Source organism: Momordica charantia (genome assembly GCF_013281855.1).
Source record: "Momordica charantia cultivar OHB3-1 chromosome 3 unlocalized genomic scaffold, Mcharantia_2.0 BLBB01000003.1, whole genome shotgun sequence".
Classification (NCBI taxonomy): domain Eukaryota; kingdom Viridiplantae; phylum Streptophyta; class Magnoliopsida; order Cucurbitales; family Cucurbitaceae; genus Momordica; species Momordica charantia.
This window is the reverse complement of record NW_028275161.1, coordinates 12456075-12475362: the sequence shown is the minus strand read 5'-3', so window position 1 is coordinate 12475362 and position 19288 is coordinate 12456075. Positions and strand designations below refer to the sequence as shown.

Below are 19288 nucleotides of genomic sequence, written 5' to 3'. Positions count from 1 at the left end.
TCATCTGTAATTCTTCGATTTTGCGCGACCCACCTTCTATTAATAATTTTGGGAATGCCATAAAAATCATGGAAACTCTTAATACAAATTTATAACTACATTTAAAAAATATAGCGAGGGAAGTGTCTTGTTAAAATAATGATAAAAATAAATGAGATTCAAATGAAAATTAAGAGATGAAAACGGTCAAAAAAATTCAGATTTATGAGTGGACTAGATTGGATCAGGTCGATCAAAGGTTGATTTTAAACCAAAGAGAGGTAGGCTAGTTTGGGCGCACCTTAAAAAAGCAATCATCCACTTTATCCACCAATAATAGAGAAGTTCTAGTTTCATGAGAGAGGGTGGGAATTATTAACTTTAAGAAGCATTGATTGGTAAATAAATAAATAAATAAATAAATAATGTGGGCCCACAGTTCAAAAAGCCCTCCAATGACAAGCAATTGAAAGTTGTTTTACTTTACTTTCCAAGTAAACTTGACTTCTTCCCTTTAAATTTGATGTTTATTTAGTTTTTGCATTTTAATTTTGATTTATGTCAAAAACATTATTACCTTCCTATTAAGGTGATTAATTTTAATTGAATTAATCAGATTATTTGAAACCACGTCATGTAAAAAAGTACTTCAACTAGAAACAGGAAAACGCACTAATAAATTATAAATTAATTTCCAAAATTACTTTAAAAAAATAAGATTAAATCCCCAATTTTCTCATATAAACAAAAATGAATAAAATAAAATATATTTTTTTTTGTCACGTTTGTTCATCTTTTTGACAGAGCTTGAAAATTGGAACCTTTTTTTCTGGTCCAAATCCAAACCAAAATGCACTTTTCTTCAGCCCCCCACCATGAGAAATAGAGAGAGCAATATTTTCAAAAAGGATTCCCAGAAACAAATTAACAGATCCAATCAATCAAAATCAAAATCAAAATCCAACAAAGAGGAAAAGAAAAATTCCCAATTCAAATATATGTATTACTATTAAACAGGGGCCTCAGAAATTATACATTCAACCAAAAAAGGAAAAAAAAAATACATCAAATTATGAACAACAAAAATCAGCTAATAAACCCTAAATTTATCGTGTAGAATCAAAATTAAAGTTATACACTATAGTCGGAAGAGGGAGAGAGAGACCCCGATGGATTGATTTTTACAGTACCGAACGAACGAGTCACGACTCGGAGTGAGCTTCCGAGTTGTAGCCACTCGGAGACCGCGCCGGAGTTGTGGAAGACGAGGTTAGGGCTTCGTTTCGTCTCCGGCCTCTCGTCACTCCCTCCGTCATCGTCGCCACCGCCCTGGCCACGCTCTTGAGGATCTTGATCATGATCCGCCCTCGTTTCGGCGGGAGCTCCGAGAATCGCTTCGGTGACTTCGAATCCATTGAAATCGCGGTTTTGGAGGGAGAATCGGAGGAGAGTATGAAGGTAGCGGGAATCTGCGGCGGAGACGGCGGCCGGGGGCGGAGCAGGTCTAAGCAGAGGATTTTGGATACTGAGCAGGGAAAGGGGTCGAATTTTAAAGAGCCGGTCGAGGGTAAACTGGGAATTTCGGACTCCCTAGCTTGTTTAAGAAGGATGCTACAGTACCTGGAGAGGAGGGGGCATTTTGCAAATTATGCAAATTTTAGAGGCTAATGTGGGAGCTTCACATTCACAGAGGGGTAATTTGCAAAATGGGAGGCCTTTGTTTAGGATAAGAACTTAACTAAAAGATTCTAGAACAAATTTTAGAAGAAAAAGTAAGTCAGTCAGTTGTATTAAATAATTCTAACCTGGGGTTGAATTAACAACAGTCCGATCTTCTGACAAAAAAAAAATAATAATAAAAACAAAAAGTGAGATCTGAAACTTTTCTGAAATGGTTAAAATGGTATCTTTTTCACATTTCACATTGTCAAAACTTTCCAAACATTGGATGAGAAGTATTTATGCAAGAATTCGCACAACGGTTACTTAGCTCAAACTTGTCCTGACTCCGATTTGAGAGATTAGGAGGGCCTGCACAAAAAGACAAAATCTCCGACGCTCAAATCAATAGGCAGTTCGGACTCAATATTAAGTTCGAGGAGTAAATTCTTACCTGATGGTGAAATGGGACCCTCTATTTATAGGTTTAGGTTCTGACATGAGTCACGACAGGCGGTTACCTTGGTCGGTTTTGAGGTCGGATATGTCGGGTTCAAGTAGCTTGACCTCGGATACTTTTGAGGTGATAATACAATTAGGAGTAAGGAACTTTTCTCTTCGGAAGGTTCCGAGGTGGAGCTTTGCAAAACAATTTTCCTAAATAATCTTTTCTGATTGTCAATCTCTGTCCTCCACGTGGCGATTTGATATTTTGTCCCCAAACAAGAAGTAATATATTTGGTTTAAGGAAAGAGTTAGTTTCCACGCCCAAGTGAATAATGGAAGATTCGAAATATTTGTCTGAAGATGGATGATCGGATTTTCATACTTGTACGTATAGTGTATTTTGTATTTAATGGCGTTAAAGTATGGGACCTACCTACAGCCCACAATAGAATTCCTATTCGATGATTTAATTGGAAAAAAAAGAAGTGGATCTTAACTTGTTGGTATGATTTAAATATACTATGTTATATTTGCAGTTGGAGAATTATTTTTCGTGGTGTTGGTTGATACATGTGTCCTCTTAGATTAAAAATCAACAACAATTTACTTTTTGTTTGTTTTTCTTTTTCTCCATCTTTAGCCTTTGGTGTCTCATGTCCACTAGTAAGATTTCGCTCTAATGTTACAATTTAGAACGGGTTCATATTCTTCGAACCTGCTTTGTTTTAACTTATATGCTTCTTAAGAAGGACTTTCAAGATCGTACCACAATCTATATATTGCTTCAAATGGAATAAATTTAATTATGAAGTTCATTAAGTAATTCATATGAATTTCTTTTTCTTATTTTTTTTTGTACATTTGGGTCCCACCAAATTATCACTACATTAATTTAATTATTAGCATGGACTAGCTAATTAATAATACAAATTTTTATTAGATACATGAACAAAAATAAAACAATTTAGAATACGTGGAATATTTGGACAAATCATCTAAACTTAACCTAAAATTAAGCTCTTGAAAATAAAGGGGCATATAAGAAAACAAGAATGCATATGTCATATTTATCAATTTTAATTTTGAGTATGTACTTGACAGTCAACAAAACTTAAAAAATTAATTAATTGACATAAAAGATATTAAAAAATTGTATGTGATTGAGAATCTTGAAAATATAGAAAACAAAAGAGTGTTTGGTAGAATAGAATTCCATTTTGAAAAAAATGATTTATTGAAATATACTTTTTTTTTCCATATTGATGCCAAAATCCAGTCTGCTGACGTGGTGGTTGGAGCGTAGGGACTACGTGTGACCTACAAGATCAATCTTAATACCAATTTGATGCTTCACCTAGTATATTTTGATATTTAAATTAGAACTCAGTTTGGAGTATAGTACGTGTATTGTGCAAGATGTTTGCGTGCTTTTGAAAAGGATCGAGTTTGACTCCTCCTTTCATAGAGGAGTGCTTTGGGAGAACATGGTGCAGAAAATATGGACTATCCTATTGGATAGAGAGTTACAATTAGTGATGATTGGCGAAATCATACTTCTCACATCAAGACTGTATTTCCGTTGAAGTGGATATCTTGTCGGTTATTCCTTGTCTAAGGAGATGAGTGAACAAGATTGCTCGTCTTGGTGACAAGTAGACTTTCCAAACTCCGACTATTAAATTAGGACTCAACCCTCAATCCACGTGTAATGTCATAGTTCAACTTATAATACTAACAAGATGGATAAAAGAATTATAGATCTAATTTCAATGTCTGTTGGGAATCTTCAGCAAACAAATTAGACAAAAAACAGAGCTAAGAATCCCAATTGATTCGTAAATATTTTTTAAATTTAGTTGAATTGAAATCCAACTAATCCAAAATATATTATATGTTAATTTTAAATATAGTTTCAATTGGTTCTTCATTTAGAAATCCAATTAATCCAAAATATATTATATTTTAATTTTAAATATAATTTCATTTGGTTGTTCATTTAGATTTTCTTTCATGGTGAAAACTTCTATCTCAAGTTTAACATTTTTCCAGATCATTAAGGTAATTCCTTTTATACATAAAAATAATTAAAATATATATGTCACATAATTATATTTGATCAGTGTAAACAACTTATTACCTCGTTTATGAGAAACAATTTTCAATGTTAATGAAACTCTAATACGTTTTTGCATTCTCTCAATTTATTACTTTCCTAAATCTAGGTTTTTGTCCCACTTCAATTGAATTAGTAATTTGAGTGTGTTGATGTAGGATTTTCCGGACTATGATATCGAATACTCCAACAAAACATTGCACATACAATAAATTTAAACACCAGTGCGGTGGGAACTCCAACATACTCCGATGTCAAAAGTCAAAAAGAAAAAATAATTGTTAGCCACAAAAGTAAGGCGTTGTGTAAGAACGTATCTCGTACCCAGTTTCCATCCCACTTCGATTGCACGCATTTAAGGGTGTCCATTCTAGATTTTGGTATTTGGCAAAAGTTTCATCTCCATGTGTGTTGACATTTTGCATATTTTGGTAGGACATAATAATTAAGAGGACAAAACAAATGAGAAGGGGGGAGATTTTGCATTATTTTATGGCCCCTTTTTGGATTGAAAAAGATTTCTCCTACTTCTTATCTCCTAATTAGACACGTCTTTATAATTCTCACTTTCTTTGTAATTACCTTCCCAGAAAAAGAACCAAAAAAAAAAAAAAAAACTCAAACCTTGTTTTTTAATTTATAAAAATTATTTTTTGTAACATGGAGGCTAGAATAAAACTGCGGGTTTAATTATTATTATTATTTTCATTGGAAAAAAGTTAAATTAATTTAAAAATAGAAAATATTTAAATTCTGCAATCAGAGTGTCAAATTTGCATTGAGATGAATCCCACGAAAGAACTAATTCTATACCAATAATATATATGTATATATATGTATATATAGTTGGACTTTATGCAATCAAATGTTTTTTTTGTCCTTTTTTTTTGTTTATTTTATAAATAATCTTTTGTTTTGTTTAGAGTTTTACGTGACGTCAATGGGGATATGATGTGGTCGGGTCGTCACTTCACTTGACTTGAACTCCCCTGACTCCTTTGCCAATGTATATCTCTCTCTTATAATTTTAGTTCAAAATTAAAATACAATTTTCTGCCTCCATCCTTTTTGTTTGATTCATTTTAATCGCTCTATTTTGAAATTTTCGTTTTGGTCTATGTATTTTAAAAATTTGATTATTTTGATCCCTGTATTTTATTTTAATTTCATTTTTTTATATTACACTCTCAATACGACACTACGCTCTTTAACTATGATTTTATACAATTTTAAAAATAATGACTAAATTGGTCACTTTTAAAAATACAGGGATTAAAACGAAAATTTTAAAAGTATAAAAATTAAAATGGACAAAGATTGAAAAAAACAAACATTTTGAAAATACATGGATTAAAATAAAATGAGTACAAGGTTAAAAATAATATTTTAACCAATAATTTATTTCTAAAAATATTTTGAAATTCAACTCAAATTAAAAAGAGAAAAAAACAGGTTCAGTTATCTCAACTTTCCAAATGGTGTCTACTGGTGTCTACTTTCCACTAATGGATTTATGAACTTTTAGATTTTTGTTTAATAAGTCTCTAAATTTTACAAATTGTGGAGTAAATCTTTGAATTTTCAGATAGATACCTTAATTTAAAAAATTGTGCCAATTTTATGTTTAGTAGAATTGTAACAAAAAAAAGTCTAATAAGATTGAAAAAAAATCTAGTAGGTACAAAATTGAAAAAAACAAAGTTTTCTGGAACACTTTTAAAGTTTAACTATTATACATGTATTTAAAGTTGAACATATTAGACCCTCTTTTCTGAAGATCTTTAGACACAACTTAAAAAATTTAGAGACTAAATTTGTAATTTTAACTCCTTAAAATTTTGAAAGTAGTTATTGAGAGGAATTTCATTATATAGCATAAATTTAAAATACATTCTAAAAAATGCTACAAAACTTTTCATTTATATACTATATCTAAATTTGAGCTTTATTTGGATTATGATGTGTTTGTAAAATTTTAAAATTTTTTCTATATTTATAAATACGTATTTATTTTATGTTACTTTTTTTTTAATTTTATCTTTTTAAATATATGTTTACCGTTTCAAATTAAGCACATCCATATTTTTTTCTTTAAAAAGTGAAAATTTGTTTCCATTAAAAAAAGGTGAAAATATATTTTTGAAAATGGGATGGTGTGTATATATATTTTGCAAAGGTAATGGGCTAGAATTTTGGAAAGGTTATTGAAAGACTATTAAAAAAAATCGTTAGTAAACAATCATAATTTAAAAAAAAAAAATGATCAACGAAATGATTATGGAATAGATTCTTGAAAAAAAAAAATTATAATCAAGTTTAACTGTGAGGCAATTATACGACAACAGACATGAATATGTATTTTTAAATAGTGTAAAAAGTTCAAAATTTTACAACAATGCTACAAATCAAATCAAAGTCAAATTTAAATATAATTAAAATATCATAAGAAAAATATGATAAAAGGTTGTATTTTTCTACATACATATTAAAATTATATTGTAGAGGAAAATTTTTCTTTAATTTTTTTAAAATAAAAAATTACAATAAATAAATAAATAAATCGATTACGAGATTTTAAATTTATTTTTTACCATTAATTCTCATCATTTTTCTTTCCTGTCTATCCATTATTCCAATTATCTAATACCTAATCAAAAGTTTTATATTAATAATTTATTTTATCATGGTCATTTTCCACGACACTATTAGAATAGGTTAAAGTACGCACATGGAAAAACATTTTTTTACAACATTATCTTCATTTATGTACTTAATACTATACATGTCTTTAATTTATGATCAGTTATGGTTTGATTTTTTATGCCTTTTTGAAATCCTATACCATTTTGTGGATTGTTTTGATTTTCTGATTTATTTATTTATTTTTTACCTTCTAGGATTCAATACTCTTTTTAGCAATAGGATTTGACTTTTCGCAATCTAATCATGAAGTAATCAATCCAATGTCTCGATTTCACAAATTTACATTGTTTATGCAAAGATGTGCACAACAGTGTGTTCCAGATTGCAGCTCGAACTCGGCCTCCGGACCGACCTGAACACTTGGGCGGACCTGCACAAAAAGGTGAGCACTCCGACGATCAAGTCAGTATAGGTCGGATTCCCAGTTTAGTTCGAGGCCAGCAATCATCGTACCTGATCGGGGAGTGAGGTCCTCTACTTATGGGTGGTAGTCCCGCTAATCTCGCGACGGTTACATTCGGTAATCTCGGGACCGTCGGTTACACCCGGTAATCTCGAGACCGACGGTTACGCCCGATAATCACGCCGCAGACAATTGCTCACATCGGCCCCTACCAAGCTCCCCGGTAGGTCGGACCTGGGCCAGGTTCACCTCGGCCCTCATACTTAGCGTTTGTCGGCGTTGGTGGCGGCCATCTCGACCATCCGAGCTGGGTATGACTCATGAGCCATCTTGGAGCTCCAATAGGGGTCCTCCACGTGTCCAGGGTATTCCCTTCCCCAAACATTGGCCCCCTCTCTGTCTGGTCCGATCTCGACCTGGCAGAGAAGTTCATTCGACTTGCTTTGGACACGTGGCGACTTCCTATTCGTGGGAAAATACAACCGTCGCTGAAGATTTATCGTCGGAATATTTAAATATTCCGACGCTTCGGATCTCAGGGAGGATCCTAGCCGCTCGTTGATTACACATGTACGGTGGGGAAATTCTTCCGACGGGCTATAAATGCCCCCAATCCTTCAGATCATACCTTACGTTCCCTGAATTCTTGGAGTTTGATCTGAAGGCAGCTCGAACCCTTGGTAGGTCGGTCTCTTCCCTCTCTCTTTCGAACGTAGTTGCCATGTCGTCCTCTTTTAGCAGCAACTTAGGATCCGATTTAGCTCGTAGGTTAGAGTCCGAGCTTGAGGAGATAGAAAACTTTAGACTCTCCGACGACGGGGAGGATAGTGACGCTTCCACTTCAGGTCAGGGTTTGGAATACCCTTCTAGGATACCCGAGCACTACCTCGGATCCCTTCGTAGGGGGTTCGCTATCCCTGAGAACATCCCCCTCAGGCTTCCAGGGGAGGGGGAGAGAGCTGACAATCCTCCAGAGGGATGGGTCACTCTCTACTTCAAAATGTTTGAGTACGGCCTCAGACTTCCCCTTCACCCTTTTGTCCAAGAATTTCTCTTCCGGACTGGATTGGCTCCGGCTCAAGTGGCCCCCAATGGGTGGGGTGTCATTTTCGCTTTGGCCATCCTTTTTTGGCTACGAGCTCGGGATAGTGAGGAGGCCGAGCTGTTGAATGTAGACCAGCTCCTCGCGTGCTTCGAAGTGAAAAGGATAGCTAAGAAGCCCGGTCGGTTCTATATGTGCGCAAGGAAAGGCGCAGGCGGTATAGTTAAGGGGCCGACCTCCATCAAGGGATGAGTGAGGAAGTGGTTCTACGCTTCCGGGGAATGGCTCGCAAAGGACGAGTCAGGTCGTTCCTTCTTTGACGTCCCCACTAGGTTTGGGAACCTAGGTACGGAGTAGTTCTTGCTTTTCGTAATTTTCTTCTGTCATTCAGGTCTAACTCGGATTTTGTCTTCGTGCAGTTTCAATCCGACCAGTCCCCGAGCTTACGCAAGCCTCCTTCGACACGCTGAAATACTACAAGGAGCGCTTTTCGAGGGGTAGGAAGGTCGGAACCCTGGTGACCGACGAGCTGCTGCTTGAATCCGGACTGCTAGATTACAACCCTGCAGTTCGTCCCATTGAATCCTCAAGGCCGAACTCTGAACTTGGTATGCCGAGCTTGCCTCACCCCTTTTTCCTCTAACCTTGTGATGACCCCTATTTTTATTTTACAGCCATGGTTTGCGGGTTTGCAAGCAGCGTGAAGCGCAAGTCCAAGGGCCGAGCCCATGCTCTTGAGGCCGCCCAGAGTTCGAAACCTACCACCCCTGCCGTGGCAGAATCTGCCTCGGAAGATCCAGCCCCAGTGGTCGAACTGGAGTCTTCTGGGGGTCCCTCGAGGGAGAAGCGCCTCAGGGATCAGACCGAGGCGGTGGACGCCCCGCCTTTGGGCGAGGAGGTGAGGGAGGAAGCCCCTTTGAAGCGAAGAAGGAAGAAAAAGAAGGCGATCTCCACCTCGGAGGTCGAAGCTTGCAGAGTCTTACCTGCAAGTTTCGCAGATCGGGTGGACGATCCTGCGGCCAGGATGGGTGGGACGTCCGACGTGACGGCACAGTTCAGAGTTAAGTCGTCAAGTTCCGGGGTGAGGGACCAGGTGTCCCGCATCTCAGCTGCAAGTTTGGACCGCTGCCTAAGGAGGGCGTCCAAATTTGTGAGCGACCCTGGGTCCGTTCTGCAGAGGACCATCGACTACGCCGCCGAGGTAAGACTAGTGTCCCCATTTTTGCTTAATTTCGCCCAACAGGTAATTCGGTCTAACTTTTTCCTTGTACCGTTTCTCAGGCGTTCGTTGCTTCTATTCAATCGGCTCTGGCTGTAAAGGCCGAGCTGGATGGGAGGGAAGTTCTGGCAGCGAGGGAGAAAGAGGAGTTCTCTGCTGCCTTGGAGGCTGCTTCCTCCACCATGAAGGATGAGCTGCTGAAGGCTCACTCTGAGGTGGAGATTTTGAAGGCCGAGGTGGAGTCTCAGGCCGAGCTGCTGAAGAAGGAAGAGGACAGGCGCAAGGCCCAACTCCGAGCTGCCCACGCTATCACCAGGGGCTTGGAGAAGGAGAAGTTCCAGCTCCTGAAGGAGAAGGACGACATGCTCCAGGCGCTTGAAGCGAAGGATAAGGAGCTGGAGCATGCGACTGCCGAGCTAGAGACGGCGAAGGAGCGCCTCAGCAATGGAGTCCTATTGGAGGAATCGTTTAGGCAACATCCTGACTTCGATGGATTTGCCAAAGACTTTTCTGACGCGGGCTTCAAGTTCCTCATGAAGGGCATTGCTTCCGACATGCCCGACCTTCAGATCGATCTCAGCGGTCTGAAAAGGAGGTATGCCGAGAAGTGGGCGTCTGGGCCTGGCGGCACCCCTGGCCCCCAAGCGTTGGTGGATCAGTATGTCAGAGATCTGGACTCTGACTACTCCGATCCCGAAGAGGACCAGGTCGGCTCCACTCAAGAGGGCGCTCCTCAAGCAGGCTCTTAGGCGACCACCTTTCACGAGGCTTTTCGCTGTTCTTCCTCCCTTTTCTTTTGTTTTCTGTTTGTCAAGGCAGAGCTGCAAGGTCTATAAGCCTTGGCTCTGCTCTCCATTAATGAAGAAGCTTTGTTCGATTTTACTTTGGTGTCGGCAACATCTTTCATTTCTTTGCCTTTTTCTTGAACTGCAGCCAATGTCACCTCGCACCTCTTACCTTTGAGGTCGCGCCTTCAGTTAAAATAGTTGTAAGTTTGAGTTTGAATCTCATAATGTTCAATACATTGCACCAACTCTGGATTTTTAACATTTCACCCTTAACTTAAAAAAGGTTAAAAGGCTGAAATCCTAAGTCCGTAGCTATTCTTCATATCGTTCCTCGTACCTCCAAGTTCGGAGGCTTGATCATTTTGAACTTTTCACATCGCCCCTTTGCCTTGAAGGTTTGAATTTTAAGTTCGTCAGTGGTTTTGGCATCGCACCTCGTACCCTTAGGCTTCGGAGGATTGAATTTGAACCAACTGCTGGAATGTGATCGCGTGGGAGTCCGTGGCCCCCATTTAATTTCTGGTCGAACTCGGAAGCATGAAATTAAATCATCACATTTATTTCGATCATAATTCTTTTGGAACAGTCTTTACAGATTCATTGAAAATCCTTTTGGCATTTCAAGGATAATAACGCTTCAGGTGCTCCGCGTTCCACGGGTGCGCGAGGACGTCTCCTTTCAGATCGACCAATATGTACGTCCCAGGTCGGACTATGCCCTTGATCTCAAACGGGCCCTCCCAGGCCGGATCAAGGGCACCCACATGCGTTTGGACCCTCCTTAAGACCAGATGTCCGACCTGAAAGGCCCGAGGTCGAACGCGGGCATTGTAATGTCTGGCCATTCTGCCCTGATATTCCGCCAGGTGTAGCTGGGCCATTGCTCTTCTTTCTTCCAACAAGTCGAGGTTAAGGAGTAGCTCTTCCTCATTTGTCGTAGGCTCGTAATGCTCTACTCTGTCAGATGGCATGCCGATCTCAACCGGGACTACAGCATCGGAGCCGAAGGCCAGGGAGAACGGGGTCTCACCCGTCGACTCTCGTTGGGTGGTCCGGTATGACCATAGAACCTCTGGTAGCTCCTCGGCCCACCTGCCTTTCTTGGAGTCCAGTCTAAGTTTGATGCCTCGCTTGATGATCTTGTTGACTGCCTCCACCTGCCCATTTGCTTGCGGATGTGCGGGGGACGAGCTAAGATGACTTATGCCAAGTTTGCTGCAAAAGTCTTTGAACTTGGCGTTGTCAAACTGCTTCCCATTGTCTGTCACTATGGCCTGCGGTATACCAAAGCGACATATGATATTCGTCCATACGAAGGACGTGACCCTGGATTCCGTTATGTGGGAGAGCGCTTCGGCCTCGGCCCACTTGGTGAAGTAATCCACAGCAACCACAGCGAACTTGGTCTGGCCCTTGCCCAAAGGGAAAGGACCAATGATATCTACCCCCCACTGTGCGAATGGCCACGGGGCCGAGATGGGGGTGAGCAGCTCGGGAGGTTGGTGGATTATGGTTCCGTAGCGTTGGCAATTGTCGCAAGTTCTAACGAACTTCTTGGCGTCATGGCTGAGGGTCGGCCAATAGTATCCTTGTCGGATCACTTTGGCTGACAGCGACCGGGCGCCTGAGTGATTGCCGCACACTCCTTCGTGGATCTCTCTGAGGACGTACAGGCCCTCTTCAGGGGTTAGGCATCTCAATAGAGGCAGGGAAAAGCCACGTCGGTACAATGCCCCATCTCGGACCACGAACCGAGCTGCCCGCCTTGCCAACTTTCTGCTCTCCTTGGGATCTTGTGGTGAGTTGCCCCTAATGAAGTCCGCGATCGGGTCCATCCATGAAGATTCTGGAGCGCCGATCTCCATCAGATCTGGCTCTAAGATCGAGGGATTATCGAGGATCTCGACGGGGACCGACCTGGCCAGGTCGGTCTCGTACTCCGATGCTAACTTGGCCAAGGCGTCAGCATTAGAATTTTCTACTCGCGGAATCCGGCTTACTTCGTAGGTTCGAAACTGGGCGAGGTGCGATCTGACCTTGCCCAAATACTTCTCCATTCGGGTGTCCTTGGCTTGGTACTCGTCCTTGATCTGGCTCACAACCAGCTGGGAGTCACTGAAGACCTTAACACAAGAGGCCCCCAATGCTCGAGCGATGCGCAGGCCGGCAATAAATGCTTCATACTCAGCCTCGTTGTTAGAAGTCCGGAAGCCGAACCGCAAGGCATACTCAAATCGCTCGCCCCCTGGTCCGAGCAAGAGGACCCCGGCTCCGCACCCCTTCTCATTGGAGGATCCGTCGACATAGACTGTCCAAGGTAGGTCGGACTCGCTCAGCTCGGAAGGTGGTGTGAGCTCGACTATGAAATCTGCCGCTGCTTGTCCTTTCAACGCAGTTCTGGGTTCGAATTGGATGTCGTACTCACTTAGCTCTATTGCCCACTTCATTAGGCGTCCAGAAGCTTCCGGCTTATGGAAGATGCTTTTTAGGGGCAAGTTAGTGAGCACCACCACCGTATGGGCTTGGAAGTATGGTCTGAGCCGTCGGGCCGAGGTGACCAAAGCGAGAGCCAACTTCTCCATCTGAGGGTACCTAGTCTCGGCTTCGGTCATAGCCTTGCTTGTGTAGTAGACCGGGTTTTGCCGCGCTTCCTCTTGCCTGATTAGGACCAAGCTGATGGCACTGTCAGACACTGCTAAGTACAATTGGAGCTTGTCCCCCGGCATGGGCTTGGCGAGCAAAGGTGCCGAACAGAGGTAGCTCTTCAATTGCTGAAACGCTTGCTCGCACTCCGCTGTCCATTCAAACGGCCCTTTCTTTCGTAAGATTTTGAATAAAGGAAGGCACTTATCTGTCGCTCTTGAAACAAACCGGCTCAGGGCCGCAACCCTGCCATTGAGACACTGAAGCTGCCTCAGCGTCTTCGGTGCCTCCATCTCGGTCACGGCTTTAATCTTTTCGGGGTTGGCCTCGATTCCCCGGTTATTCACCATGAAGCCGAGGAATTTTCCCGAGGAGACTCCAAAGGCACACTTAGCAGGGTTGAGCTTCATTTGATATGCCCTCAGAACCTCGAAGGCTTCGGCCAGGTTGGAGAGATGCGACTTAGACTGCTTGCTCTTGACAAGCATGTCGTCCACATACACTTCCATATTCCGGCCGATCTGCTTGGCAAACATTTTGTTCACCATTCTCTGGTAGGTCGCTCCTGCGTTCTTTAACCCGAAGGGCATGACCTTGTAGCAGTACAGACCTTGGTCTGTTATGAAAGCGGTATGACCTTCATCTGGGACATGCATCTTGATTTGGTTGTACCCAGAGTAGGCGTCCATGAAGGTGAGCAGTTCGTGCCCGGCTGTGGCGTCCACGAGCTGATCAATCCTCGGCAGTGGGAAGCAATCTTTCGGGCATGCCTTATTTAAGTTCGTAAAATCTACGCACATTCTCCACTTGCCGTTAGATTTTTTAACTAATACAACATTGGAGAGCCACTCGGGATACGAAATTTCTCTTATGTATTCAGCTTTCAACAGTTTGTTAACTTCCTCAACAATTACATCACTCCTCGACTTGTTTATAGGTCTTCTCTTTTGTTTCACAGGTCGGAATGATGGATCTATGCTGAGGCGATGCATCATAATTCGCGGGTCAATGCCAGGCATGTCCTCATGGGACCACGCAAAGACGTCCGAGTTGGATCTTAGGAAGTGGATTAGCTCCTCTCTGTCGGTGGCCCCCAGCTTGGTTCCTATGCTTACCTGCTTCTCGGGACTAAGCAGAGGAACAAGCTCGAGCTCCTCAGTGGGTGCGGCAAACTCCTTCCTCGGCAGGTCGGCATCGAACTCGAGCGGCCCATCCCTGCCGGCGAGAGTTTCGAGGGCGCAGACCGATGAGCCTTTGAGTGCGGAGGCATAACACTCCCTCGAAGCGGCCTGTTCTCCTCGGACCGTGCCCACGCCATTGGGGGTGGGATACTTCAAAACTTGATGAAGTGTTGAGGGAATGGCCCGAAATGAGTGGATGATGGGTCGCCCAAAGATGGCGTTATAGGCCGATCTACCGTCAATTACCACGAACTCGGCCATTTGAGTGACCCGAGTTTGGTCCTGCCCCAGCGTGACCGGCAAGTCGATGCAACCATCTGGGATGACCGATTCTCCAGAGAACCCAACCAGCGGTGTCGGGCTCCTCTTCAATTGCGACCTCGTCCATCCCAAGGCGAGGTAGGTCGGTAAAGACAGGATGTTAGCAGATGCGCCCCCGTCTACCAGCACTCTCTTAACCACCACATGATCAATCAAGGGAGCAATCACAAGTGCATCATTGTGGGGCAGGTGGACCTCCTCCAAGTCTGCACCGTCGAAGGTGATTGGGTAGGTCGGCCCCTGCTCCCTGATGATGCACACCCCGCGCCTGGCTGCACGGGCTAACTCCTTTCTTTTTTGTCCGGACTGACCCCCGCTTGGCCCTCCAAAAATGGTATTGATGACCGCAGGTCGGTCGGTGCGTCGGGGTGGCGTCCTTGAACGCTTTCGCTCTTCCTTTTTCTCTGCTGAGCTGGTCCTGGGCTTTCCCACAAACTTCTTGAAGTAGCCATCTTGAATTAGATTCTCAATTTGGCGCTTCAACTCCCAGCAGTCTGACGTGTTGTGGTCGTGCTCCCGATGGAAGCGGCAATACTTGTCCTTGCTGCGCCTCTCCGGGGCTCCCCGAAGTTTCTCAGGACGCTTGAGTAGTTTTTCCATTCCAGACTCCTCAATGTTCGTTAGGATCTCGGAAATTGAAATCGTGGTCGGGGTGAAGCGCTCGTAAGGTCGGCTCCTGGTAGGTCCGCTCTCCGCCCTCCGATACTCAGCTTGGCCGCTGGAAAAGGGTCCCTTGTCCTTGGACTTGGGATCTGCCCTTTCTACATCTTTTCCACTTCTGCCCCGGCCGATCTTTCGCTCTGGTCGGCCAGTTTTGGTTCGGAGGAGCTCCTTTCCATCGATGACTTTCTTCGCCTTCTGAAGCACCTCGGCGAAGGTGGCCGGGGCCTCCTCTCCAAGTTTCACCGTGAGGGCTTCATCGGCTAGACCGGTGAGGAAATAGCACATGGCCGAGTCATCGGAGCAGTGTGCAACCTTCAACTGCTCCTCCTGGAATCTGGTGACATACTCCCGCAGCGTCTCACCCTCCTTCTGCCTGATGGTGGCGAGATGGGTCGCTGTCTTTTTGTCATAGTGTCGAGAAGAGAACTGGGCGAGGAACTCCCTTCTCAGCTGAGAGTAGGTCGAGATCGACCTAGCTGGCAGTCTCCGATACCACAATCGCGCTCTGCTAGTAAGCGCGATCTGAAAGGCGCGGCATTTGATTGCGTCTGATGCCGCTTGGAAGTCCATGAGGCCTTCAAAGACCTCAACGTAGTCCTTGGGGTCCTTCGTCCCATCATAAGGCTTCACGGTAGGAGCTTTGAACTTCGGAGGGATTGGTGCTTCCAAAACGTCCGAGGTGAAAGGCGATTCTCCCAAGTCGCCATCGTTCAGTGAATCGTCTTTCTGCTCACATTTGGCCTTTAAGGCCTCCACCTGAGCATCGAGCTCCCCCCTCAGCTGGTCGAACTCCTCCCTTGTGATTATCCCTGCGGGATTGTGAGAGGATTCAGCCTGCTGGTTGGAGCTCCTGTGTGAGCGGGATGGTGACTGCCCTTTTCGGAGAGACGAGCCTCTCTTTCTGTTGAGATGCTCATGGAGGTCTCCCCCCTGGCGAGTGTACCCCTCGCTCTCGTTGCTTTCGAGACGTTCCTCCTCGGCAGGGCCTAGGTGGGAACCCCTTTGCTCGCATACGTCCACGCGCGTCACTCGATTTTCAGATCGGGATCCTGCGCCTGCAGATAGCATCATTTCGTTATACATTTCCTCTATGGAGCGCATTTGTGTGCGCATTGCCTCCATCTCTCTCTTGAGCGCATCAAAGTTCTTGCTTGTTGGAGCCGGAGTTGGATCCCGGGCGCCCTTCTTAGAGGTCCCACCTCGGCCACGGGTGGCCTTGGACGTCCTTGGGTGCGCAGGCGGTAGGGCAGGCGCGGTGATCCGCGCCGACCTGCGGAGGGGTTCCGTTGCTAGGCCGTCGTGACCTTGTCCCTCTACCGCTGCTGCTCCGACCTCCCTCTGGTGGGCATCGCTGGCAGCTAGAGTCCTTCGGTCTGTCGTATTGGTCGAGTTCGCTGGTTGAACCATGTTCACTCGCGTGTTGGTTTAAAAGAATTGGGATGACTTAGATTGTCGTCCCCACAGACGGCGCCAAATGTTTATGCAAAGATGTGCACAACAGTGTGTTCCAGATTGCAGCTCGAACTCGGCCTCCGGACCGACCTGAACACTTGGGCGGACCTGCACAAAAAGGTGAGCACTCCGACGATCAAGTCAGTATAGGTCGGATTCCCAGTTTAGTTCGAGGCCAGCAATCATCGTACCTGATCGGGGAGTGAGGTCCTCTACTTATGGGTGGTAGTCCCGCTAATCTCGCGACGGTTACATTCGGTAATCTCGGGACCGTCGGTTACACCTGGTAATCTCGGGACCGACGGTTATGCCCGATAATCACGCCGCAGACTATAATTGAAAGAGATTTTCAAGTTTATAATGATGTTGATATTACTAGTATGTCTTCTGCATTTCATCTGAATGAGAAGGATATATTTGCAAATAAGGAGGTTTTGTCAAAAGCTTTTCACTTTATGGCTATAAAGAATAGCTTTCAGTTCAAGACTTTGAGATCAAATTTCAAATCAGTTGAGTTTGAATGTGTTCAGAATGGCTGCCAATGGTATGTTAGAGCATCTCGTTATAGAGGTAGTGAACTATAGATGATTATAAAGTATGTTAGTGATCATAATTGTCGTATGACGATAGTTCAATCTTTTCATAGACAAGCTTCATCATCTTTTGTTGGTGAATTTATGGTTGAGAAATTTAGATTTAGTTCTTCAGATCGTTCGACTCCGAAAAATATCATTCATCACATGCGCACAAACTATGGAGTTGGTGTTAGTTATTATAAAGCTTGGAGGGCAAAAACAGCTGTTAATAAATTGTTGACATGAGATGCTGATGATTCTTATGCATTGATTCCGAAGTTTTTTGTGAAGTTGAAAGAAATGAATCCAGGTTTGTTTTCTTTAATGATATACCAATAATATATGCTTCTGGTATATGTGTAATATGTATGGGATGATATATCTTCTTGATTTTATTATGATGTAGGTGTTCTGATATACTGTTGATATACTACTGATATATATTTGATTGTACTACTGATTATCATATCTGATTTTGATATCTTGACATGTTGCTGTGATATATTACGGATATATTTGACGTGTTGATGTGATATATTATTGATATATTTGACGTGTAATGATATACTACGCTGATGCAATAGTTTTATTTATATTATTTTTGTAGGTACATACACTACATATGAAATTGATAAGACTAGACATTTTAAGTATTGTTTCATGGATCTAGGTGCATCTATTGAAGGTTGGAGGAGACCTAATATATCTGTTGATGGAACATTTTTGACGAGCAAATATGGTGGTACACTATTGACTGCCTCAACGTGCGATGGTAACAATCAGATTTTCCCTCTTGCTTTTGGTATAGCAGATTCAGAAAATGACGCATTTTGTAGATGATTTTTTCAAAATTTAAAGAACAGTTTTGGAGATCGAGGAGGGTTAGTTATCATTTCTGATCGTCATTTAAGCATTGGAAAAAATGTTCTAAAGGTTTTTCCATATGCTCAATATTGTGTTTGTAAGCAACATCTGTTGAAGAATTTGAAGTTGTCATACAAGGACTCCTTGATTGATAGACTTTTTGAAAACTGTGCCAAATCCTACACAACTAATGATATTGAGTTAAATATGAGGTTGATGAAGTCAATATATCCTACTATACAAGAATATCTTAGTAATGTTGGATTTGATAAATGGGCTCGTGCACACACTAACGAAAGAAGATATCAAATGTTGACAACTAATATTTCTGACAGCCTAAATGCAACTTTGAAAGAGTCAAGAGATTTACCTGTTGCAGCACTACTTGATTCAGTTAGACAAATACTTCAAAGGTGGTTTTATGATAGAAGTAAATCAACATCTTTTCTGAATAGTTTTTTAAGTCCTTAGGCTGATATTGAGATACATAAACAATTGAATGAATCCAAAAGTTTGATGGTAAGTGTTTTTACATTTTATTATTTAATAATGTTTATTTTTCTTTCACAACCTATTTTTATTATTATTATTTTTTTTCTTTTTTCAGGTTGATCCTATAAACAACGTTGAATTTCAAGTAATTCATAAAGCGGATAATTTTTTGGTAAATTTGGGTTCTAAAAGTTGCACTTGTCGTGTTTGGGATTTGGAAGAAATTCCTTGTGCTCATGCACTTGCAGTTATTTGTAGGATTGATTTGAATCATTATTCATATGTGTCTGAGTATTATCTGTCTAGTAGATTGTTATTTACTTATAATGGTTCAATTCGTCCTGTCGGTAACCATTTGGATTGGGGATCTGTAGCAATTGATGTTAATGTATTACTTCCTATCATTAAACGTCCATTAGGAAGGCCTCGAAAACAAAGGATTCCTTCAATTGGTGAGGTTAGAAAGCACACAAAATGTAGACGTTGTCAACGTGTTGGACAAAATCGTAGAACTTGTAAATTTGCACCTATTGAACAATGATGTATACCAAGGATGTATACCAAAACATTGCTTTTATGATTTGAATTTACAATGAAGTAGTTTCTTTGTTACAACACAATGTGTATACCCAATAGAGTTTGCTTATATGATTTTGCTTCTGTAAGTTATAGTTGATGACATAATTTAGAGCATTACATTAGTCTGTATAGCAGAATTATATCAGTTGTAAATCTATATATCAA

At 42.2% G+C, this 19288-nt stretch overlaps 1 pseudogene; it reads left to right on the top strand.

The window, feature by feature from the left end:
- The first annotated feature begins 1335 nt into the window (after positions 1-1335).
- Positions 1336-19085, top strand: LOC148212403 (uncharacterized; annotated as a pseudogene).
- The last annotated feature ends 203 nt before the right edge of the window (positions 19086-19288 follow it).